The 25,318-nt window shown below is 40.6% G+C and overlaps 1 protein-coding gene across 6 annotated transcripts in view; it reads left to right on the top strand.

Moving 5' to 3' along the window:
* Positions 1-25,318, top strand: part of mast2 (microtubule associated serine/threonine kinase 2) — a 144,096-nt gene that overhangs the window by 35,305 nt on the left and 83,473 nt on the right. The window lies entirely within an intron of this gene.

Raw genomic sequence — 25,318 nt, 5'->3', positions numbered from 1 at the left:
CTGATCTGGGTGCTTCATTTGGTTTCAGTGAGTGTTTAATTAGCTTAGCATCCTTAGCTCTATAGCTGCATGGATGGAAGTGAAGCTTCAACATGTCTAGACAACCAAAAGTTTGTCTGGACTTCACCTCTAAAGATGCAGACTGGTCAACCTGCAACAAGGGAGGTAAAATCAACATCTGACCACACATAGCATTAGCATTAGCATTAGCATTAGCGGAGATGTAGCGTCTCTGATGCCTGACAGACGCCCTGAAGAGGAGAGTCCCAGCCCCCTGTTAGCCAGAACATGCTAACATGTTCATGTTTTTGCAGAAAAACTGCTGAAAGTTTGAAGTTGCTGGTGTTTTTATTCTGATATTATTGTATTTATTATTAGCACTGGCACCAGTTTGGCACCGGATAAAACCTGAATATCGCCCCGACTGTGGCTAGTAGCTGTAGCTAACAACCTGTTAATCCTGCATCAACTTTAAGCCTTCAAACATGTTTATTTCTGGATGTTTGAAACTTAAACACACATGGCTACAATCTGTCCAACCATAATTCAACCATTACAATCAACATCTTCATCTTCATCACAGGAACATTTAAATCAGTAGCTGTCTAAAATATATGTGGATGTTGCAGGACATTAACTGTTGATCTATCACCCGTCATTATAACTCTACTTTACTGCTGCAGCAGGAGGATTAATATGTGAGAGTTTATTTGTCCCCTCGGTGTTGGAATTAAAACGCAGCATGCTAATGGCCGGGACAGCTTCTCCCTCGGGGTCTTGTATTTCGTGCGTGTTGTTAGCACCTGTGTTGCTAATGTGTTGTTATTAAGTGAAATGAATGGAGCTCGTGCAGCGCGCGTGTCTGTGGAAAACATTTGCAGACGTCCAGATGGTGTTTACCTCCTGACTAATGGCCGAAGGTCGAGGCGGCCGCGCTCCCCTTCTCTCCGACACACTTCGCTTTAAGTGCTAGAAACCAAACCCCCGCCCCCCGCCCGGATGTATATTCCAGTATAATTACCCCTAAGTGCCCGGCACATGGACTGTATATGGACCCACGCACCGAATAAAGAAGAAATAAAATGAGCCCTTGTCTTTGTTCAGGGTCTTTTTCAGAGCTTCATTCACTGAGGAGGTGAAACTTCGCAGCTACGCACACAATCAGATTAGCATATTATTAGCATTTGTTTTGGAGGGAAAAAGAAAGAAGTGAAAGAAAGGAAGGAGGGATGGAAGCTGAAAGGGGAATACGCGGCTGAACATGAAAGCAAAGAGCAGGCGTTTCGCTGTCAATGCGTTTGCTGTATTTTTGGCACGTTGTGGTTAAACTCTGAATCTTGCAGCATGAGAGTTTGAAACATAAATCACAACTCAGGTGAATAAATACGCTGTGAACTTTCCTCCGCACTTCTTTCCCAAGACACTGAAAGCACCAGCAGCTTTACGTTGTCTTTATGTCGTAGTTTGATATTTAAAATGTGCATGGCCGTAGTTTCTCTACAAACTGTTTGTGCAGAAAAATGAGTCGAGAACCCGATCAAACAAAAAACTGAAATGTTACACTTGTGTGTTCGTTAATTCAGGAAAATGAGCCAATATCATAAATCACTGAGGTGCAAAAAGTGACTGAAAGGTAATTATAGATTGATTTCAAGCCCAAATTAGAGTATGACACGCACAGATCAGCAGTTACCAGAAACGTTTAGATACTTTCACTACTTTATCTTACGTAGATACGGAGAAACAATTCATCAAGTAGAATATTTCAGTTGTAGGTGTTTGATTGGCTTCTTTTCATCTACTTTCAGGACGAACTGAGTCATTTTTATGCCGAGATGTAGAAAATCTAAGGAATGCAAAAACTTTTAAGACGCGCTATACATACGCAAGTATGTGTTACAAGAAATACATATAAATACACCTTAAAGGTTGAAGATTAACTCTTTTGTGCACGGTGCTTATTGGACAGATTGTTCTCTGCAAGGTGCATCGTGCTACGATCCTCAGACCTCAGACCTCGGTGTTGAGACGTGCACCGTGTCGGCCGTTTCTTTCTTTCTTTCTTTCTTTCTTTTTTCGCCGGGTACACCTGCTGTCTGCAGACGTCAGGCCTCGGCCTCTCTGACCTCGTCCACGCTGGCGTTCTGGAGCTGCAGCCGGGGAACAGGCTGACACAGCTGCCTCTTAAATATACATGAGAACATGTTGAATAATTGCTGCTGCGCTCGAAAACCTCCTCGTCTTTGACTCGAGGAGACAATGAGGCCGAGGACGGGTTTAAAAACGTTTTCCAGAAGAAGATGTTTAAAAACAAGTGAAGGCAGGTCGAGGCCGGTGTGTTTGCTCCTGATCGCTGTGAACCAAAAACGATCCTATTTATGGATGAAGTCAGAGCAAATGTAGACGTTTCTTCTCCTGCGTTTGTTACTTTATCCAGGACAAATACACGTAGATCTGCTTTTGATCTGTTCTGCCGCGCAAATAAACGATTTTAGAGACTTTTGTGTAGCAGGATTGAAAATTCACTGAGTTCTGAAATATTTATTTGCAGGATAAAGCTGCAAAAAAACAAAAAGTCTCACTGCTGATTTCCTGCTTCACCATATTTCATATTAGTTAATTTAGAGAAACTTTCAGCTTGTTGCCATTATCTCAATCTCTCTTAATATTTTCCTCTAGTTTCTCATCTTTTCCTGCTTCTTTGCTTTTGTCCAGCTCCTGATCTCACAATATTTTCCTTATTTTGTGCAAAATCAGAATCAGAATCACTTGATTGATCCCAACACATTTTAAAAAAAAGCTAGAGATACTCCAAATATCTTGGTCCCAGTTTAATGCCTCTACTAAAATGCTCTTCCACCGCCACAATCTTCTGAGGTTTGCTGAGCACAGTTACCTGCAGGATGATTGTATAATGTACCAGACTGTCCATAAACTAAACCATAAACTAGGTTGTTCCAATCCAGTCTTCCGTCGTATGCACACGTATGTCACCAGACACAAAAATAAAATCAAAGCCTCTGTGTTTTTCATTATTATTTGTCATATTTTATGTGTATTTTATAAATTGTGCAGAGGAGCACAGATCTGGATTGAGTTTGGTGAGAAATTAAAAATATCACATTCCATCTTCAAGAAAACACTAAAAATGCAACTCTCATCAATGTATGTTTAACTTACTGATTATATTACGTATATTATGTTACAGAATACTGGGATTATCTATTTTATGTCTGTAGGCAATAAGAACATGTAACAAATATAAAACATACATAAAAACATGTACATGAGTTGTTGCTCTATAGTAGTATTGAATATGGTTGTATTGCAAAGTCTGAAGTTACTGCGCATGTTGAGTCCAATAAATATATAAATTAATCTCTTTCTTATTAGAGGAAGAACAAGAAATCTGAGTCTTTTCAGAATCGATTTCACATCTTTCAGGTTGCAGGTTCCATCCCCTCTCAGCTCCCTCGGCTACTAAACGTTTTGTCAAATCAAGCAGGTTTTTGTGTTGCATAGGTGTCGTCTGGCAGTTTTTAGAATTAAAATTCAGCCTTTTTCCCTTCAGGAGAAAATCCTCCGGCTCTCAGAGGACTTGTCTTTTTTAGTTTCCTGATGGAAGAACTGCAGCAGCACTGAACTGAGTGTGTTATTTTTTTTTTAGGGCAGATACGATGAGTCATGCTGAAGGTTGGACTCTCTCAGAGGAGACGGTGTGTGTTTGTGTGTCTTTCGCTCATATCTTTGCACACATCTTGCTGCAGGCTGTCAGTCGTCCTTGTCGTCAGCATGATTCATGGCTAAAGGACGAAACTGTTCCTGTTCCTGTTCCTGTTCTGGCTTCACCTGCTGAGACACAGCGGGACTCACGAGCCTCTCGAGCTTTTACACGCAAATACACGACGTATAGACATGTTTACCTGAGCTGCAACGCTGTGAGGCTGCACTCTCCTGTCACCAGTATATGAAACCTTATTATAGATGTAAAGATAGATGGATGGACTGATGGGTAGGTTTTTTAAAACATTAATTGATCTCAAGGCCTAACCCAAAATAAATGGTGCATATCTTCACAATTCTAAGGGCTGTATGAATAATTTTGGTCACCTGTGAGATTTCTACCAAAGAGAAATATCATCTGGAACAAAGTAGAAAATATAAATTTCTGTTCTCACCTAAAAAAAAAAAACAACCCACATTTAGAGTAAGAACCACCCGGGATATGTGGAATAGAAGCCCAATTCAAATATGAATTAATAATGTAAAGTCTGATGAGTGACCGTGCAAAAGAAGATGGTAAAAAGGTGAACATGAACATATGTAGAGATGTTTTAGCCCATTTATGTCCAGGCGGAGCCACGAATCGTGTCTTTTTGTCGTGTTTTGGCACCACATGTGTCGTTTGATCTTTCTCTGGTACCAGTTTTCACCCAGACCGTGTGTAAAACGAAGCCTTTAATGAAACTCACGGGAGAATATTTCGACAACCAATTGGTCAGTTTTAATGATCGACACCTCTATCGACCAATCAGTGTCTAGAGAATAGAAAGCCACGCCCAAATTTACTGTAGCAACCACCAGTGACGATCCAGAGCGAAGTAAACACAAATACACTCCAACCTAGAAGCCTCTTCCTCTTCATGTCATAGGAGAATCCGCTAGCAGTGTTCTTTTGGAGCTGGAATGTAACTTTTAATCATAAAACAGCAAAGGAAAGACGTACTTTATGATTTTGCAAATGTTATTTTCGCGACTCTTTGGCTTCTAGCTCTCTGAGTTTTTGTCAGTGTCTCTGCTTTCATACGAGATTCATTGTGTGTGTGGGCGTTTTTGATACATTCCCATACAATTGCTTTGGCTTTTAGATAAGTTCCTCCCTGTTATTTTGGTGTATTACGTGTCCGGAGTGGTGCATATAATTGTTCAGAGAACTCACTGTGTGCTTTACAAAAACAGCACATTGTTGGTTTCTGTGGGTAATTCACACCCTGGAAACATCTTGAGCTAAGTTGCACATCGTTACTGGTTGACACCCACCAGACTGAAATCTGGTCCAAGTTTGACGAGGTTTTTCTTTTCCTCCGCTGTCAAGACGTGAAGGTCAGGGAGGAAGCCGAGGTTCGACATCTCCAACGGTCCAGTGATGAGACGGAAAATATGCAGAGGGATGGAGGGAGGGAGGGAGGGAGGGAGGGAGGGAGGGGATGGAGGGAGGGGTGGAAAGAGAGCAACGCTGTGATGGACAGAATAAATAAATCAGAGCCAGAGGGTAATAACAGAACTCACCCCTGGGGGTGGAGGAGGTGAGGCAGGCTGGAGGGAGATGGATGAGCTTTGTTATATATATACACCGATCAGGCCGTAATATTATGACCACATTCCCAATATTATTTCATTATTTCGATCTCCTTTGTCGTGACTCATCAGAGAATGGACATGGGCCTTCTACATGCTACATGTCTAAGTAACATCCACGCCAATGAATGAATACCAGGTCCAAAAGTTTCCCAGCAGAAGATTGAATTGTCACAAGTTCATTTAAATGTTATTTGCTTCTCCTGTCGGTGGTCATAATGTTGTGGCTGATCCATGCACAACATACTTTCATTATAAAGGAACAAAGAGAAAAGGTACAGTTAATATAAACATGGCTTATTTTGTCCTATTTGCACACAACCTCCAGTAATTATTACACATTTTTTTATTATTAAATTAAAAGGACTCGAGAACCTCACTAGAAAAGTACTTTGTGTTTTCAGTCCCAGTTTTTTGTCGACCCTAATGTCCTTTCAGATTTTAACTGATTATTTATTCCGAGTAAGTAACTTCACAAACTCGGAGGAGTCCTAAAGTTTTCCGTCTCTGATCTCTCTCCTAACTTTGTTCTTAATTATTAGATTCAAACAGGCTAATGAATAATTAAAGCCTCCGACCGGCTTCACATTATAAAAGTTCTTTAAACACCGCGTCTCCAGTTTCATGTGAAGGACTGATACTTAACCAACGCTTCCATTTTGGCAGAATGAAGCTCGTGTCTCGTTAACTTCTGGGGTTTCATCTGTCGCTCTCTCATTTCTCATTTGTCATCGACCGCAGCTTTTACGCTTCCTCCTCACGGTGACACACTTTTAATTGGGTGAAAATGTGACGAGCTGCCATCGCATCTTTATTAACATTTATCAAACTCTCAGATTTCTTTTTTTTTAACAGTGTTTATTAGGACCTGACTGATAAACCGTCCATTATAACCATTAGAGAATAATCGTTGATTGACGCAAATGTTAACACTTATTTTTCACCAATAAAATGCAGTTAATATGTTGTTTCTTTGTTTTTGATATTTGATCTGATATGTTAGCATAACCTAGCTTAAAAATTATCCTGCCAAAGACTTTAACTGAGTCAGTAACAGCTAAAGCTAGGAAAACGCTAGGATAACTAGCTTACATATTAGCTCGCTAATCATTTTAACTGAGTCAGTAGCAGCTAAAGCTAAGGTAACGCTAGGATAACTAGCCTATATATTAGCTCGCTAATAATTTTAACTGAGTCAGTAACAGCTAAAGCTAGTATAACGCTAGGATAACTAGCTTACGTATTAGCTCGCTAATCATTTTAACTGAGTCAGTAACAGCTAAAGCTAGGAAAACGCTAGGATAACTAGACTACATATTAGCTCGCTAATCATTTTAACTGAGTCAGTAACAGCTAAAGCTAGGATAACGCTAGGATAACTAGCTTACGTATTAGCTCGCTAATCATTTTAACTGAGTCAGTAACAGCTAAAGCTAGGATAACGCTAGGATAACTAGCTTACGTATTAGCTCGCTAATAATTTTAACTGAGTCAGTAACAGCTAAAGCTAGGATAACGCTAGGATAACTAGCCTATATATTAGCTCGCTAATAATTTTAACTGAGTCAGTAACAGCTAAAGCTAGGATAACGCTAGGATAACTAGCTTACGTATTAGCTCGCTAATCATTTTAACTGAGTCAGTAACAGCTAAAGCTAGGATAACGCTAGGATAACTAGCCTATATATTAGCTCGCTAATAATTTTAACTGAGTCAGTAACAGCTAAAGCTAGGATAACGCTAGGATAACTAGCTTACATATTAGCTCGCTAATCATTTTAACTGAGTCTGTAGCAGCTAAAGCTAGGATAACGCTAGGATAACTAGCCTATATATTAGCTCGCTAATAATTTTAACTGAGTCAGTAACAGCTAAAGCTAGGATAACGCTAGGATAACTAGCCTACATATTACCTTGCTAAAGACTTTAACCAAGTCAGTAATGGCAATGAACAATAACAATGAATGAGTAACAATGAGCATAAAGGTAATGTTACGCTCATTCAGGTAGCTGCATGCTACCAGACTAGATAAGCCTAGAGCTAATTAGCATAAATAAAAACCCTTTGGAATTATCTTATGTTCTAAATGTTCATCTGCTGCTTGTTTTTCACAAGTTCTGATAATACGAGTATTTGAAAATAGTAAAATGTTCTCCCTTCAATGTCTATCTTTGTAACTAGTGTTTGTAACAAGCTGTATTTAAGCCATCAAAAGCAGGTATTTCATTTTTTTTATCATTTTTTTATTAATTGAAAAATGTAAGATATTTTTAAGATATTTTGGTTATCAGATTTCTTCATGTATCAGTCACAGCACCAACACTTGGAGCTGTTTCCTTAACCTCCTCCTGCCTTGTTAGCCACTCTGAGTCCTTCCAGCCAAACATGGAAAAGTCGAGCTTAGGACGGAAAGTCTTGTTTTTCGAGTCCAGAAATATTAACTTGAGTCCATTTTCCAGACGTTCCCCTACTCAAGGAGTTTGTTAATTTTTCCCCTCTCTCTGGCCTGTGTTTGGCTAATTACCCTCTGGAAGGCATGCACCAGAGTCAGGTTTATTGGTCCGTCTATTTTTAGGTGGTTAATTACCTGCCTATTTACGCCCACGCATCCTCTTGCAAAGAATCCACCTCCTGCAGAGAGATCGGCGCGACTGACTGCAGACTGCAATCATGACAAATGAAATGTCTGCATGCGATCAACAAACACAAAGCACAACATCGACCACAGCTCCAGGCCGCACATTGCTCTGGAATAATTAGCTTTTATTTTCTAACTACTTTGCCGAGAAAAAAATATAAATATATATATATTTGTTCCTCCAGGAAAACATCTCATTAGTTTTACTATGTTCTGCCATTTTTGCCTTCTGAAGACTCCCAACGTGCCTCCTCATATAAATGATTTCAATTCCTTTGTCTAATGTTGCAGCCAGTAGTTCAGCAGCTGATTATGACTGAATAAATCTTTATTTTTTAGTGTCTAATACATCTAAGTAATTACAGTAGACGTTATTGGTTCGAGTTTCAGCCTCGTTCTTGTGGGCAGTGATGGGAGTTTTTATCGGTACGGATGCTGTTGTCAATTCCTGCTTATCAATCGATTGATTGATCAGTTTTATGAGCGGAATAAAGTCGACATGCATGGTTTTCGTTGTCTGTCAAAACATAATCTTGATGCATGCAATCGATAAGTGATGAAAATATGATAAGTTACTAGACATAAGATAAGATTTGCCTTTATGGTAGCAGCATTTTACTCAGACACAACGGAAAAGGTTAAGATTCACTTTGGCCACAAATTCTGCCACTCTGCCAGTGTTATTTAGGTTAATTATGTGTAAAACTATGTATTATACTAAAGTATATAGCTCCCCCTAGTGGCTGGAGGCCACAGTATAGGTCATAAGCTCCACCTCCTCTGTTAGTGGGCGGGACTTGGGCCAAATTAAAACACTAAAATACGTGTCAAATTTTTTTGAAGGATGGATTTGGTCATTTTAGGTAGTTATTATAATGTCTTTTTGTCAGGTTTAGTTTTAGTTTATTTGGCGCTATAGTAACAGGATGTGACATCATGGTGACCACCTGTTGTCATGTGAACCGCTTTGTTTGGTGGGAATAAATAAAAATAGTTTCAGTGTATAATCCAACATTTCAGAGCAGAGCGTAGTATTAATTAAATGAAAACATGAATGAGTCTGGAGGAAGTGTGGGCGGGGCATCCATATTGTGGCTCCGCCCTCGGACTGTACCTATGCAGAGGAAACAAAAAAACAATTAGGAGTCCTACAGCCAATCAGAGCTATTTTTGTTGTCAACAAATTCAACTCCACGTGGCTCAAATGATGTGAAGGGTCATTATTCAGCTCCCAACCAATGGACAAAACCATTTTGTGAACAGAGGAAGTTCATGTTAGCTCCTTAGCATCGTAGCATCATCATAAACTGTTTTATTGGTGCTTCCCTTGAGTTGTCACGGCTCAAACACTCAATTCATCCACGTTAACTGCAGAGAACAACAAGACTTTTTTTTTTATACTTGCTCTCGCTGATCGCGCCACGTTTACTGTTCATCTCCATAAATTAAAGGCAAATGTATTTATTCCAATAGATTCTGTCGTCGTTTGAAATCGTTGTCGCTCTTCCATGAAGGAAAGCCAACACTTCCTGCACAGATGCTCCACATTAAAATTCTCCCAGTGGCTGAAAGTTAAAACAATTCAACTCGAGGTCCTTCAGGCTTCTGATGAGAAACATTTGCAGGGATCATTATGTTTTATTAATTGCAGCTTAGCAGCGCTTTAAAAAAAAACAAAAGATGGAGTTCAGAATAATAATTAAATGAGTGCAAACACATTTTTTTTTAAATGCTGGATCTTTGTTTGTTGTTTTGTGCCCAATTTCTTTTCAGAAAATCCTTGTTTTTTTCCAGTGTTTTGACCAGAAGACTGAATCCAACCTTCAGCCCTACACTCTTCTGTCAGTGTGATTATTTTTCTTACTTTTTCCATTCTTTAAAGGCCTTTCTACCATTTTTCTGTTTTGTACTGCCGGTCTGATTCATCCTCTTATCCGCCTCCTCTCTTCCTGTATTCCGTTTGTCTGCCAGCCAGATGCATTAATTTAAAAACATTGAATTAGCCCGTGGTGAGGTCTGTGCCGGCTCTATTTTAAGCTGTCAGCCCTCGTACTGCAGCCGCCTGCACAACGTAGCCTTGTAGAAAAGGATCGACTGTGCCTGTCTTCTTATTTTACCGTAAATCCGTCTCTTTATTGGATTTAAATCAATCAGGATTTAAGACAAGTTAATGATGCCAGTGAGGAAAATAAGGACATAGATTCAGCAAAGAAAAGCGAGAGTCACATGTTCATATTCACTTTTTTTTTTTGCACGAGTGGAGTGAAAAGTCAAACTCTGCCAGACCTTTTCACTTGAACAAGTGTTTGGTAGCTCTGTGATATCACACCCACTTAAAATGCCACAGCACGCTCTCCTCTTTTCATTCAGTCCTGTGGACGTGTGAAGTGTGAGTGACGAGGAGCTGATGGAGAGAAAACATGTCGACGTTATCAAAAATGGAATTCATGTCCATTAAACATCAGCTGCTGATTAATGGATGGACGTCAGCTTCTTGCTTCACCTCAAACGTGATGCATTTAATGAATTATATTTAATAGCATGGGCGACTTCAGACAAGCTTAACATATAAATATGGACCAGCTCCTGTTAAAGAATATATTCACAAAAAAACAGGACTCAGTACCAGGTCATGCAAAAGAGGTGACTGCAAACTCCAAAATAGAAGAACCACCTTTGGTCAAATCCTCCTTCCAAATGTTTATTTTCATATAAAAGCTCTTATCCAATCACATTTCAGCCATGATTTGTTGCTAGGGTCAATGAAATCTGCCTGGAGGCCTTCGGAATCAGTTCTGCAAAGCTAGCACACGACATCTGTTGTTAAGGTGAATGGGCAAAAATCTAGTTTAATCTACTTTAACAGCTGTTTTGTCGCCGCACAAAGGCTGAAGGAGGTGAAGAAATGGATTTGGTTGAGGATTTACTGTCAAAGACATTTTCAAGCTGGACTTTTCAAGAAAAGCTGGACATCGTAAAGGAAGGTCGGGAAACTCAGAAGCTTCAGAAAAGGTCGACTAACTAGGAGAAGTACCCTCACAGGCTCAGAGGAAACTCTGAATAGCTTCTTAAGTTCTGGTGAGTGAAATGAATTATATTTACGTCTTTGATGTGTCTTTATGCCGTTTTATTGGGTCGACATTGATGCTTCTGCTGGTTTTGATGTATGTGGCTCTGGTGGCTGCAGTGAAGATAGACGACAGTTTTGAATTGTTGATTTACTAATGACGTTCATCTCGCTCTATGATGGTAGTGATTATACTTGGCCATGATGCACCGTCCTGTTGTATCCGTGTCCATATGATGTTGATGGTTCTATAGCGGCCGAGGTGTTTTGGATAAAGCTGGAGGCCATTGAAGGCCGAGGTGGAACATGCACGGCCCACCACTGTATTTAATCTGTATTTAATCTTTTAGGTCAGAATAAAAAATGTAAAGTTCTCCTTTAGTTAGATATTTCCTTTAGGAGAAGCCATTACTTTTCTATAATGTGCACAGTAATAGATTTTGATGATACACGAACTAAACAAAATGTCTCCACTTTTCTTTACTTTCAAAGTCTCAGTTTCTTGTAACACACGCACACGCTAGGAAACTCACAAAAACACACTGGCACTGTCCTTGTCACCGTGGCGACAGTCATGAGTTGAAAGAGGTTGTGAATGTGTTTCTGCAACATGATTCACTCCCCGTTTCTTCCTTTATCTTTTTTAGCCTCGTAGCTCAGCCGGTTTCCGATCGATGCCTCAGCCGCTCGCTCTGATCAACTTTGGGAGTGTGTTTGTTTTCAGCGGCCTTTGTGTGTGTGTGTTTTCTGTGTGTTATTTATTTATTCTTGTACATCAGATAAAAGCAGAGTGGAGAATGAAGCTCCTCGGCTTCGCTCTCACCGCTGTTTATTACACCGACGGGGGAAACACACTGGTGTTCACACTCCACACAACCTTCTGGAGGTTTTAGGGGAGTTGATTATGCAGCTACATTCCCATGTTATCCCAGAGTAAAGACCACACTTCCTGTCTCTGAGTGGGGGAAGTTGTTTTTCGGAGTTTTTCTTTTCCACACACAAGAATTTGATTGAACATTTTTACCAAACATCACCGCCCGCAGCACGGCTCACGTTCTAAAGGCTATAAAATAAAATAAAATGAGAATAAAATGGGAATCAGGAGTGTTTTGTAGCCAGACTCCTTTTAAAGACCCAACGCGGCGCGAATACACAACCCGAGAGGAGGATTGTTTTCCTGCACTTTGGAAACTCAGAGGTTTGGTTTAGTAGTTTGTAAAGTTCCCTCATCATCCTCCTCCTCCTCCTCCAACTGTAACTGAGACTATATATTTACACAATATGACTTTGTAATTTGTAGGAGAACGGTTTCATCAGCTGGTTTGTGTTTCTTTGCTCCCAGATTAACTTTCAGCTTTTGTTTTGTCCGACTGAAAACGGCCATGACTGGAATTTAATATGCAACCGTGTGTGTGTGTGTGTATGTATATATATATATGTGTGTATTTGTGTGTGACTTTTGTTATGAATATATTTGTGGCTGCCTGCAGAGTTAGAAAGGTGTCGACGTCCTTTTCCTTTCAGTCTGCAGCCAAACCTCAACTTCTTCTTTCTTATTTTCGCTTCACTTTCTGTTTTCTTTCATTTCTTTGCAATTGAATCTCAGACCGAGCACAAGTGCAAACAGCAGGACACACACACACCGACACACACTTTACACGCACACACACACACACTTATTTACAGAAGACGCACTTATTGATTTCTCAGACAAATCCAGCCCTTGAACCCAGACGCTCTCAGACAGCTCTCTGTGGTTAGTGTTTTATTTATTGGACTGTATTGGACGGTATACGACACACACACACACACACACACACACACATTCACGCACACATTAACACACACACACACTGATCTTTGCCGTCTTTGATAAGCGCTGTGGCTCAGCCTTTGATTGACAGGTGAGCTGATTGCGTGCAGGGATTGATTAGCGAGGTCTAGTGAGGCGGAACTTCCTCCTGTCAGTCACAACAGGAAGTTCTAATTAAAAAAAGGTTTTCATTGGCCGGTTTCTTCTGTGTGTGTGTGTGTTCATGTATTTTAGTTTTTTTTAATAGCTCCAGAAATAAAAGCGTGGACCGAGCTAAAGTGGAAATGAAACGCTTGATTTAAACCCGAGATACAGCGACTGATGCGTGACCGTGTCCACGTTTCTCCGTCTTTCTGGGAGTTTCATTCATAGCAGCACAAAAAAAATGTAAATAATTTAGCTTTGTGAAGTAATGGTTCATGTTGACTTATAATAAAATCCTTCCCTGTACTCGTGCACAGAGCGAGGTGACTGCAAAGAACGTTGTTGTTGGTAAAATTGATGCAAACGATTAAGACACGGTTAGTTTTGTAACTGTAGTTTGTGGTTTCTGGTCTAATTTATGTCTTTATTCTAAAACTGTGTAAACACAAAGTCTGTTCTCTGGTTAATGTACAGAAATGACAAGAAAAATGAGTTTCATCGGAGGCACAAACAGATTGTGTGGTTTATTCTGAGGCTTATTAAATTAGAACAGTTATAACGACATAATGTGAAGCATATTTATGATTCACAAAACTACAGTGAATCACATTTAATCTTTTCTTGTCAAGTCTTTGTTCAAGGACTCAATCAACTTTATTTTTCTTCCAGCTTTTGTTCTGTTATTGGTTGGATCCATCAGTTGATTGTTCAGTACAGTAACTTAAACATTTAAAGACAGAAACAAAAGTTAACATTATAATTAAACATTTTAAATGAATCTTAAATTAGATGCCAATATTTTAATTCAACCACTTAAATTGAATAAAGATGAATCTAAAGAAAAAATAGTTGATCCACAAACTCAAAGATCGATTTAATTTCATGAATTTTCCACATTTTTAGAAGAGATTGATTCTTTCACTATTAAAAGTTGTAACAATGTGCTCAGTATTTGCTTTAACGTCCCGACAGGACGTCTTCACATGTTGTTTCATGGATCCAAGACACCAACTGACAAGAAATAAAAGTAAAAAGCTGCAAAAACTCAGTTCAGACAAACTGGAATGTGTGAATTACTGTTTTAACCTCCTGAGACCCTGCGTCCTCATATGGGGACGTTCAGTTTTAGGTTTGTTTAGCTTCTAATTCTGCTCCATTTAAACTTTTATCCTCTTAATTAGATGCTAGTTGGTGTAAAAACATGATTCACACGACGAAAGTGGACGAGGTTCAAAACCAAATCAGGTTTTACCACTGAAACTTGTTCCAGTTTAATACGACATTCAAAGTCTATCAATAGTAACAAGCTGTAACTTCATAATTAGCATTTGTTCGGCCATGTTTAGACATGATAATTAACATATTTTGTTACATATTGGTGACTTTATTATAATAATGAGTGAAATAATCCACGTGTCCACGCATGAGGACATATTTTTTTTACTTCCTGTTCAAAGACGATGCTTCGTTTTTTTAGTTCTTAAATCCTGTTGATCCCAAATAAAGAGAAATGTAGAAATGAAAAACCAAACTAAAGCTAGTTTCTCTCAATGTGTTTTTTCTTGATGTTTTATTAGTTTCTTTTGATGCACAAACAGTTGAAATGTCTCCGCGTATCTGGGTCTAAACTTGAACAGGAAACGTTGTGGGGCAGATTATTGACGGTTTATTTAGAAACACAGACGCTCCTTTGGTTTTGGTTTCATTAGCTCCGCCTCCAGCTTCATGCCTGGTCAGCACAAAGTGAAATGAGTAGCTGTTAATTAGCAGAGTGAGCTCCGGCCTCTTTAATGCAGCCGGGCAGCGACGCTCTGTGTTAACGTGATGTATGGTTGTAGGTCTGAGCCGAGCCACCGGCCTCCTCCTGGTCTCAGACCTAATGCTGCGCATCAATCACGCTAACGGGGTCACGGCAACGCTTTCCATCTCCTCTGGTTCGCTCCCTCTTTGTCTCGTTCTGCCTCTTATCTCCAGCTGTGAGCTCCTGCCACCGTGTCCCGTCCCACCTGGAGCCTCCCAGTTATTATTTCTTCTTCTTCTTCTTCTTCTTCTTCTTCGTGTTATTGCTGCGGGAGCCTCCTGCTGCAGCCACAGATCTGGGCTCGGTCAGATTCAGCAGATACGTGATGATACGTGATCCCTATCGACCACATCGGTTCAGGAGGAGATCCCATTACCGCTGCTTTCTCTTCCCTCCCCGGGTGTCCTGGAAGTGTTTTTCTCTCTGTGTATTACGTAGCACGGCATCCATCACACTGCGCGCTATTGATTCCCACCGAAGGCATTAATTATTAGAGGAAATCCTGTGGCTGATGGTTTGTGTCACGCTGCAGCATTTAAATCTGAAACAAAACAACAACCTGAATATTTAGATCCAGTGTTGGTGGAAATGAGACGAGAAGAAGGTGAGTTTCAGGTGGATTTCAGAAACAGATCCGTCCCGTCTCGTCTTCAGGTCCGACTGTGAGTTAATACCTCGACTCCGCAGACGTCTGAAAGTGTCTGAGCCCACGAGTCCTTTAAATGACGCTAGTATTTAAGTATTTATCTCTCGTAGAAGGTAAAACCACACAGGGACAGTTAACTATGTCACTGTGTGTTTGCACAAATGTTTAAAAATACAGTTGGAATGAGCAGAATAAGCAGTAAACTTGACTTTTGTCCAGTTTAAAGACGAACATCATCTCAGACCAAACTAAAAACCGTCTACAACCAAACATCTCTACTTATTTATTTATTTTTCATCCTACAGTTTCTATCCGCCCTTCGCTTTACGTTTGCTTCTCCCCCCCGTCCTCATTGATTTCCACCTTTGCCCCTGATCGATAGCGACATTTATACGGATCAGTTCCTAGAATCCAAGGACGTCAAGGCCTCGAGGAACCACCAGGTTCTGTCACCGGCTTCAGGCGCGAAACACAACACGAACCCACGAGGGTTTTAACTGAAACTCACTGAAGTTTATTAAAGTTCAGCTCTGAGCAAACTGAGCCCCAAGGAGGGAAGGGAAGGAGGAAAGGAAGTATAGAAGGAGGGAAGGGAAGGAGGAAAGGAAGTGTAGGAAGGAAGGAAGTGAAGGAGGAAGGAAGGACAGTAGAAAGATGGAAGGAGGAAGGAAACAAATCTGACGTTTATCTGGAGTCTCCTCATTGGGAACGACAAAGATCTGCTGGACCAATCAGATCGTTTGGGGGCGTGGCCTAATGAGTTATTTCATGTCTCTGGATCATGTTTCTTTTTATTTTATTTTATATGTTTGAATTTGAATCTTTTCTGGACTTGGACCGTTTCCCTCTGAGTTTTATTTGTTGTTTGTTCCTGAAGCTGTGGAGGACATTTTTTTTTAAAAAAAACAGCAGATTAACAAATAGCTCAGATTAAATAAAATAAAATAAAAAATAAAACCTGTGTGTACATGATGCGCTGCTGGTCAGTAGTTTATTTCGGACCAGTTGTATCTTTTAATCAGCTTAATAACCATAAAAGCTCCATCTACTAAATTAAAGCTTTAAAAGACACATTTGTCATCGCAGTGATTCTGTTTTAGTCGCACAGAATAAAACAAGAAGCGTTTTCTCTTCTCTACTAACGGCACGTTTCCCTCGTTCGCCTTTTATTGAACTGTGTGAATACGAGGCTGAAAAGCCAACAACAACACATCTGTGCTGCAGCAGCCGCCATTAATTCTCCCATTAGGGTTTGATTAAAGCCGGAGACTTTAAATCAGGCAGGAGACGTGGTTCTAAACGTGATTCGGCTGCAGCGGAGGAAGCGTTTAATGACGAATGATGAGGTGGTTTAATTCTCAGGTGGTCACCTGAATTCTTTGAGTCCGATAAAGACAGAAACATATGTGCTGAGAATAATCGTCTGCACGTTTCATCCTGCCTCAGTCTCCTTCTTCCTCTTCACTTACATTAACAAACACATTCAAACTACGTCCTGTTCTGTTGGAGATGAGGTAATTCAGTTTGGGCCGTATCGCCCATCTCTGATGACGAGGAGGAAATTGAATTGTCTCTCCATCTCTCCCCCCTCCTCCCTCCTTTCCTCCCCCCTCCCTCGGTGCCTCCTGCTATCTATCTGTACTTCATCCTCCCATAAAGCCCGTGTTGTCTTTGCTCTGGCTTCTCTCCATGTTTGCCTTTTATCTCCCACATGCAGCCGCTGTAGTCGGGCTAAAAAAGAAAATGAAAAGGAGTTTGTTGGTTGCGCAGAGATGTTAAGACTCGCAGATTCAGATCATATCCAGAGGATAATCTGCTTTCAGTCCGTTCTCACACTCCGTTTGACAGGACGAGGTTGAGAATCGATCAGCTTTGCTTTTTTTTTTTTTTTTTTTAGGTTTTAAGTCTTTCCTGCTCCAACTGGATTTAAATGATTACATGAAAGTCACCTTTAATAAGTCTGAGCTTTCAGCTCTCTGCACTTTTTAGTATTTTCAGTTTAGTTTTAGACTCAAAGAGTGAAACCATGTGGTCGACTTCCTGCTCCAACGGCGTCTTTTTTGGATGTAAAAATAAATAAAACTCTAGTTTCCTGGTTTAAAAGCAAAAACGCTTTCAGACTAATGGAGGTGGAGTGAATCTATCTGTAAATCGTCTTTAATAAAACGACTCTTTACCTCGGATCAGTCGTCTCTTCCTCTGTGAGTTTGCATGAATCGAGAACAACGGTTTGTTGTTTGCAGCGACTCGACAGACGATCAACAAACACTCGGCCGACGAGACGAGACGAGACGAGACGAGACGAGACGAGACGAGACGAGACGCCGTCTACGCTCATGACCCGAGCCTGAACTCGGACGCACTCGTCATGCAGCGTGAACTTTATTAAGTCCAACGCCCGTTTGACAAGATAGAAATCAGCTGGAAGCAGAAGGATGGTTTGACTCTGCAGATAAAACCGCCTCCAGTTTTCTCTTTATCTGTGTCTGTATTAACCCTGCGGAGTCCAGAGCGTAATCAGACGTTTGGTTTTATATTTCATCTTAAACACACTTTACGTTGTCGCCTTGTTTGCTTTCTTTTCTTTGCAGAATAACTTTCAATACAAATCTAAAGTGTAAATTTCCAAAAGTTTGGTCAATACTGTAAATTCTGGTATCGATCCGATACCACGTAAATGCAGGTCTAGTATCGCCGATACCGACATGTTTGGGCAAATAAACCTGTTTCTTTTTACTAATTACAATATAAAACAATTTAACAGTGTTTAAACTGTATATTTAAATAATTCTCCTTTTACTACACATGATTATTTTAGAAAAAAAAGTAATTTGTGCAAAATAAGAAAAAGGAAAAATGGAACAAAAATATAAATATAACAATGGAAAATAAAGTCAGTAACAACATAAGTAAACAAAAGCAATAATGTGATAATAAATATAGAAACTGCTCAGAGAGTGAAATGTTGGCTCATTCATTTTTCCTCTTTTCCGAGTATCGACACATTTCAATCATCAGTTCCTGCCGTGTGATGCTGTGATACCAGGATTTGAATATCAGACTCTGTCCATAACCGATACTGGCCTTGGTATCGATACTTAGATCGATACTCTCAGCACTACTTGCTGGCGTTTTCCTTTTCACTGTTTCTCCCGTGCATCAACATCACGGCAGTATTCAGGTGAACGTGTGCTGTAAATTATTTATAATAAGTCTAGTGTGACTTGGCCAATCAACAGAATTTAAATACCGGTGGAAGTTAACGCTTTCTACAGAAGTTTAAACGCTGCTACATCGTCTGGGTCATGAGATTTAGATGCATCGTCACATCCGTTGGTTCCAGAGGGTTAAAATAAAACCCCAGTTAACTCGTCCTGTTCAGATCTGAGTCCAGTCAGGACGATGAGACGCCTTCAAAGTTCCAGGGAAACTTGATTCCTGCAACGTAAGGAGAAGATGTTTTCTGCACCGTCCACATTTTAAGAACTGAGGGACGGGATAAAGTTCTCAGATTTATTTTTTAAACGTTGCATCTCCTCGTTTGTGTCAGTGTCTCATGAGACCCTCAACAAATATTAAAAACAACTGTTCAACGAGGTTAGAGATCTAAAAGCCGAGAGCTGATTTAAAAAGTGCGACGACACAGAGGATGATGCACAAAAACCAAAAGCAAACACCAAAAGTCTCTGGAGTTTCAAGTAAAGTTGTTTTGAATGTGAATCAGATCAGGAGACGGTCGTGACAGGCAGCGATAGATTTAGTATCTGGGTTTAAATTCCTCTCCAGATCTGCTGCTCTTAACAGTGTTGCATCGTGTGTTGTTTGTTTGTGTTGTTTAACCTTAGCGTTGCTGAGCTAGCTGCCTTTAGCCGGCAGCAGTTGTGTGTTGTTGTGGAAGCCCTGAAGTTCGGTCGGGCTGCAGAGATACGTTGAGCTGAGGAAAGGAGTCGATGCCAGGAAAAAACAAAATGACAAACCTGCTGTTGGAACATGTTTAGATTTAGTCATCTGCCAATTTTAGCCGAGCTAATGTGAGTGTCCTCAATGTCAGAGCCCAGCGACGCAGTAAACCTGAGGAAATGATCCAAATCTGAGGCGGCTGATGAAAACAGAGACACGACGGAGACGTCTGAGTTCAGGGCTAAAGAACTGCTTAGTGCACAGCCGCTGAATAAAGAGGAGTAAAGGAAAGAAACAGGACGCGGCATCAGTCTTTGTCTTCAGTTTGTCCTCTATCTGCCTCTTTACCCTACTTTCCTCTCCGCTTTCATCCGGCCTCTCCCCCCATCGCTGAGTAAAACCTCTTCAGACTTACTCAGCATTTTCTCATCATCCGATGGAGGTAAAAAATTTTTGCAACGCCGTCCTTTTCACTCCTCCTCCTCTTCTTCCTCCTCCTCTCCAGCTTTGATCTGGTCTGAACTTCATCAGACTCTTTGCAGCAAAATGAGGAGTTGATGAAGAAGGTTAGAAATGGAATAAAATGTTGTTTTTAGGAGCAAAACATTGAACGAATGGACGAAACTCGAGGGTCTGAAACTCATTTAAGACTCTTCGTCCGACTCCTGTCCAGTAGGTGGCGGTAACGCGCCTGAAAGATGGTTCGCCAACTCCCATTCAAACCAAACAAGAACAACTTGCTGTAGCTTCGCAGGAGGCTCAAACTAGATGGGGTGTTCATTTTAACTATTTTTTTAAAAAAAAAAATCTTTCTATTGTAGCATAGCATGCTAGCTAACGCACAATATTGCACAAACTTGAGAAGATTTTGAAATCGGATCTAGACCTTGAAGACAGCCTGAACTTCTTCTGCCCCGTGGAGTTGGATTTCTTTGCAAAGAGATGGCCCTGATTGGTTGGGCGATGATGCAGTTGCTTGCAGAGCTGTTTTTTCTTTATATCCATTGGACTACACCTCATAATTAAATCAAAACTGTGTGAATGAGGCTACTAACCCCTGACATTATCAGATAATCTGTGTTGGACTCCTGTAGTTGCTTGTATTGTTTTGGGTACTCCTTCACAGTAGAGAAATACAACTTTGGATTGAAATAAAATAGTTCTTTTTATCCTAAATTACCTAAATTAATGACATGTATCCAACAGATGTTGCTCTGAAATTCAACTGAAAGCAAAAATGCACATTTGAGAAAAACTAATTATTCATTTCTTGTCGTCTGAGATTCGTATAACAACAAAAATGTGCGTCTGCGTGTTTTGTGATCTTTCCTCTTTGTTCCAAGTCGGATTCAATTTCTACAGATGGTTTCCATTTACAAAAAAAACCTGAATTTATTCAAGCCGTCTGAAAAGAAAAACAACTCTTAGTTCCCATGACGCTGACGCTCTCACACGGTCGTCGTCTCCTGCATCGTGTCCGGCTCCAGGTTCTGGTTTTGAAGGATTCATGTAATGTCAGAGCGTTTCCTACTGTGTGTGGGTTCAGTGTTTTTTCAGCCTGTCAGAGACGAAGTCGGCCGACGCTGCGTCTGTAACAAACACCGCGGTGTTTAATATATTCAGATTTCTCCTGCTGTCCAGTCTGAGGAGGCTGACTCACACAATATGCCGACAGGCCTGTCAGCATAATGCAGAATAACACACACGGCGGCTGTCATCACCAGAGTTTTGCTTAATTGTGTTTTCTAGAATCTCTTCTGTTGCTTTTTCCTCGTCTTTGCCTCAGACTAATGATTTGTTTCGATCCTTTAATGTTGAGCCCAGTCTGAGTCCTGATTCCATTTAAAATGTCCTAAAGAGAACTCGTCTCTTCTTCTTTAAAACGTTCAGTGTTTGTTGTTGTTGTTGCTGCTGCTGCTGCAGCCTTTGACCTGAGTGACTCCATGGATTCTGTTTACTCATTTTATTGTTGGTAGTATTGAACGATCATCTCTTACTACAGCCTCTAAAAAACATCCACAACTAACGTCTGACTCACTTTAGTTTCACGGCAAATAGGATTGGACCCGATTTGGGTCAAGACTCTTCTTCTTCTTCTTCTGATTCATCTTCTGACTCCTCTTGATGTTCTTCGTCTTCTTACAACTCTTCTTCTTCTTCTTCCTAATCCGCTTCTGACCTTTCTTTTTCTTATTATTATTGTTATTCTTTTGGCCCTTCATCTCATTTTTCTTCTTCTTTGTCTGTCTCTTCTTCTTCCAACTCTTCTTCTGACTCTTCTTTGTCTGACTCTTATTTTTTGACTCTTCTTCTGACACTTCTTCTGGTTCTTCTTTTCGTATGATTCTTCTGGCTCTTCATCTTCTGACTCTGTCTTCTGACTCTTCTTCCAACTCTTCTTCTGGTTCTTCTTTTCGTACGATTCTTCTGACTCTTCATCTTCTGACTCTTTGTCTTCTGACTCTTCTTCCAACTTTCTGGTTCCTCCTTTTCGTACGACTTTTCTTCTGACTGTTCTTTGTCTGACTCTTCTTCTGATTCTTCTTTTTTCATACGACTCTTCTTCTGACTCTTCTTCCAACTTCTTTTGGTTCTTCTTTTTTCGTACGACTCTTCTTCTGACTCTTCTTCCAACTCTTCTTTTGGTTCTTCTTTTTTTGTACGACTCTTCTTCTGACACTTCTTTGTCTGCTTCTTATGTTTTTTGTCTTCTACTGGTTATTCTGACTTTTCTTCTTCCAACTCTTCTTCTGGTTCTTCTTTTTCATACGACTCTTCTTCTGACTCTTCTTTGTCTGCGTCTTATGTTTTTCGTCTTCTTCTGGTTCTTCTGACTCTCATTTTTCTGTTTCTGGCCCTTTCTGTTCTTCTTGTTGTTTTTCTGACTCTTCAATTAAAACAACAACACAAAGACATTTTGACTCCTCGTGGTTTATGTCAAACTACTAAAGATCAGGCTCTGTTGAAGCCCGTTACCCGACCCGGTCCTTTTAAAAAATGCCTGGATCGGGACATCTCTAGTGGTTTTTATTCCATTGTGCTGAGGGACGAGGCGGGACGCCGTCCAGACAGACGGCCATCTGGCTGCAGGACTAGTCAGACTAACAGTCGACCGACTCATCAGGCTGATGAATGAAGCAACGCAAACAATCTCCGCGCCGTCATTACACAGCGAAAGCCTGGGCTGGCACAACGAGCCTTTGTGTTTGTTCATGTGTTGTGGTGCTGCGTGTTTGACTTGGCCGAGGCCGGATAACAGACGTATCCGTGAGTGTGAGTTACTGTTCCTCCGAGGTTTGCGTCTCAGTGAATAGTCTCTAACTAAGCAAACACACTGTAAATAAAAAACGGCAAAGAAAGCTTTAAAGTCGGGAACAAAGAGAAACAGCTGGGCTCACATTTGGACTTAAAGCTGGACACGTGTGATCAGATCTCAACGGTGAAATTATACCTGGAGGAGATTCGTATTAAGAGGTTCTCTGGTGTCCGTTCTGTCCGTTAAAGGGTCCAGTCTTAAAATGCCATCGTCACCTTTGACCTCTCACCCCTCAACCATTTGAGATTATCCGCCCTCAGCCAGAGCAGCGATAAATCACTCTGTGTAATCTTGTGGGCAGGTCTGAGGTCAGGACCAGGGGAAATATCCAGGTGTATTGTTTTATCCTCCAGTTAAAAGCAAACTGGTTCAACTCTTTAAAAAAGAAAATCTGCTGTTCTTACAAGTTCTCTGGTATTGACGGGAGAAGCTTTAGCCGCCACTTCAATTAACCTTCAATACAGCAGAGACCTGAAAAGGAGCAGGTTTTTGCTTTAATTAGCTGTATACGAAGCAGAAAAACACAGGCCTTCTTCTTTTTATCGCTCCCTCGTTCATCCCCAGTCTTTTTTTTTCCTCTGAGCATCAAGTAACATAAACCAGTACTTCCTGTGTTCAGGGACGGACATTAATACGAGAGTTTGAGCTCAACCACTGAACAAAAGATAAAATAGCCTCTTACGAATGTAAAGCCACATCCATTTATATAATGATCCGGGCTCCGGTTGTCTAGGTAACCCTCTGTGTATATTTCCCAGTGACACAAACAGATCTGAAAAATGTTGCTCGTGTATGAACTTTGTCTGGGTTCAGCCGATGCTTCCAGCTTGTGATCTGGTTGCATGAACTCAAAGATGTTTCGGGCAGTTTATTGACACCACGTACTTTTTAGTTGACTATTCTGAGGATCACAGGATGGTGAGATGAGTCAACGTCCGATATGTGCTCGATAAAATGGGCAAGAACTCATCCTGGTATTTGTTCTGCGCTTGGTCAGGTGGATTCTTTGAACTGGAACTGGAACTGGAACTAGAAGGTCTTGTACAGATGCTCATAAATATCACCACAGAAACAGGAACAAACATTAAAATAGAAACCTTTCCGTTATTAGTTATTCTCAGTACTTCAGAGTACTGAGACCCGGCGTCCTCATATGTGGACATTATGTTTTAGGTAGTACCTTATTCTGCTTTATTTAAGGGTCAGTACACTTGTATATTTATTCTTATTAACTTTTCTAGTTTGATGTGACGTGTAAATTTAACAAATTCACAAGTACAAATATTTGAGGAAGTTGGGATTTCGTTGTTTCCGATTCTGCTTTTGCATTAAAATAAACACTTATATTTTGGTTCATTTGTGAACTTAAATTGTAATATACACTGAAGTTATCCCAGATACATAAAGATGATAATCTCATCCTAAAGAAATGAAGATGCATTGCAAACAAATGCTTTGGGGAACGAAGCCAGTAACATAACAATTAATTCTGCGTGAGACGGGTTCTGTCAGCGTCAACTTTGGCCTCTTTTGTGTGTTTTTGGATTTTGGATCCAGCCGCTCGAACTGCTTTTGTGGGTGAGCTGGTGTCCGTCCGTCCGTCTCTTTGTGAACATTCCTCTGTGTGGCCCCTTTGGCCTTTGCTCTCATTAACACCGAGGCTCCGACCAGAATCCGAGGGGCCCGAAGCCGAGCGTGGGGAGGCTTCACTCCGGGGTCTGGGTTCTCCGGCGTCCACAGACGTACAGTATCCTCTGTTCATGCTTCATGTTCACGCCGTGTACATGCATCCAGCAGCAGCAGCCGAGCGGCTCAGAGCGGGAGGTGTTTTTCCTGAGTTATCCAACGCATCCATCCATCCCTCCTCATTAACAGCCTCTCTTCTCTTTGTGACTCATCGCTCGCTCTCTGTGGAGCGTAGGAGGACACCAGACACTCTGACATCTTCTGCATCTCTGCAGCAAAATCTCTGCCTCCGTTTTTCTCTCTGTTTTTTACTGTCCTCATTCACTCTTTTTTATTTATTTATTTACTTATTTATTGCTCTGTCTCTGTTTACTGCAGAGGAGGCTCAAAGAGGAGGAGGCAAATAGTCTCCTGGCTTTTATAATCTTTATCCGACATGAAGGTTGATCGTTTTACATGTAATAAGTAAGGCTGTCCTTTGGTAAATGTTCTGTTATCATGACATCAGCCCAAACTCTAGTTTTGTGGAATCAGGAAGTGATTAAAGGAGCTCTATGGAAAGAAAGAGGAGCCTGGAGTGTGGTTGTGGTAAATGATTTTACCTCGTTGAGGCCAAGAGAAGAAGAAGGGTCGATAACATTTATGTAAAGTCGCATATTTTTCTGTTGAAGATGTTTTAAAACTTCCAGTTATATTTAAAACTAAATGACTAAAACCAAATGTGCAGTTAATTTGCGTTCATCTTGTCGGAAATCCATGCGATTAATCGCGATTAAATGGAAGAATCGCGATTAATGGATTAATCTATTGACAGTCGTAATATTGAGTAACACTTTTCAAGAGTTAGGATCGATTATTTTAGTGGTAGTTGATCTTTTAGTCTAAAGAAAAGTACAGATGAAGGTCATAAAGGTTTTTAGAAAGCGTTCAACAAAATGAATTTAGATA

This window comes from Mugil cephalus, chromosome 6 (assembly GCF_022458985.1).
Source record: "Mugil cephalus isolate CIBA_MC_2020 chromosome 6, CIBA_Mcephalus_1.1, whole genome shotgun sequence".
NCBI lineage: Eukaryota > Metazoa > Chordata > Actinopteri > Mugiliformes > Mugilidae > Mugil > Mugil cephalus.
This window is presented reverse-complemented; position numbering and strand designations above follow the sequence as displayed.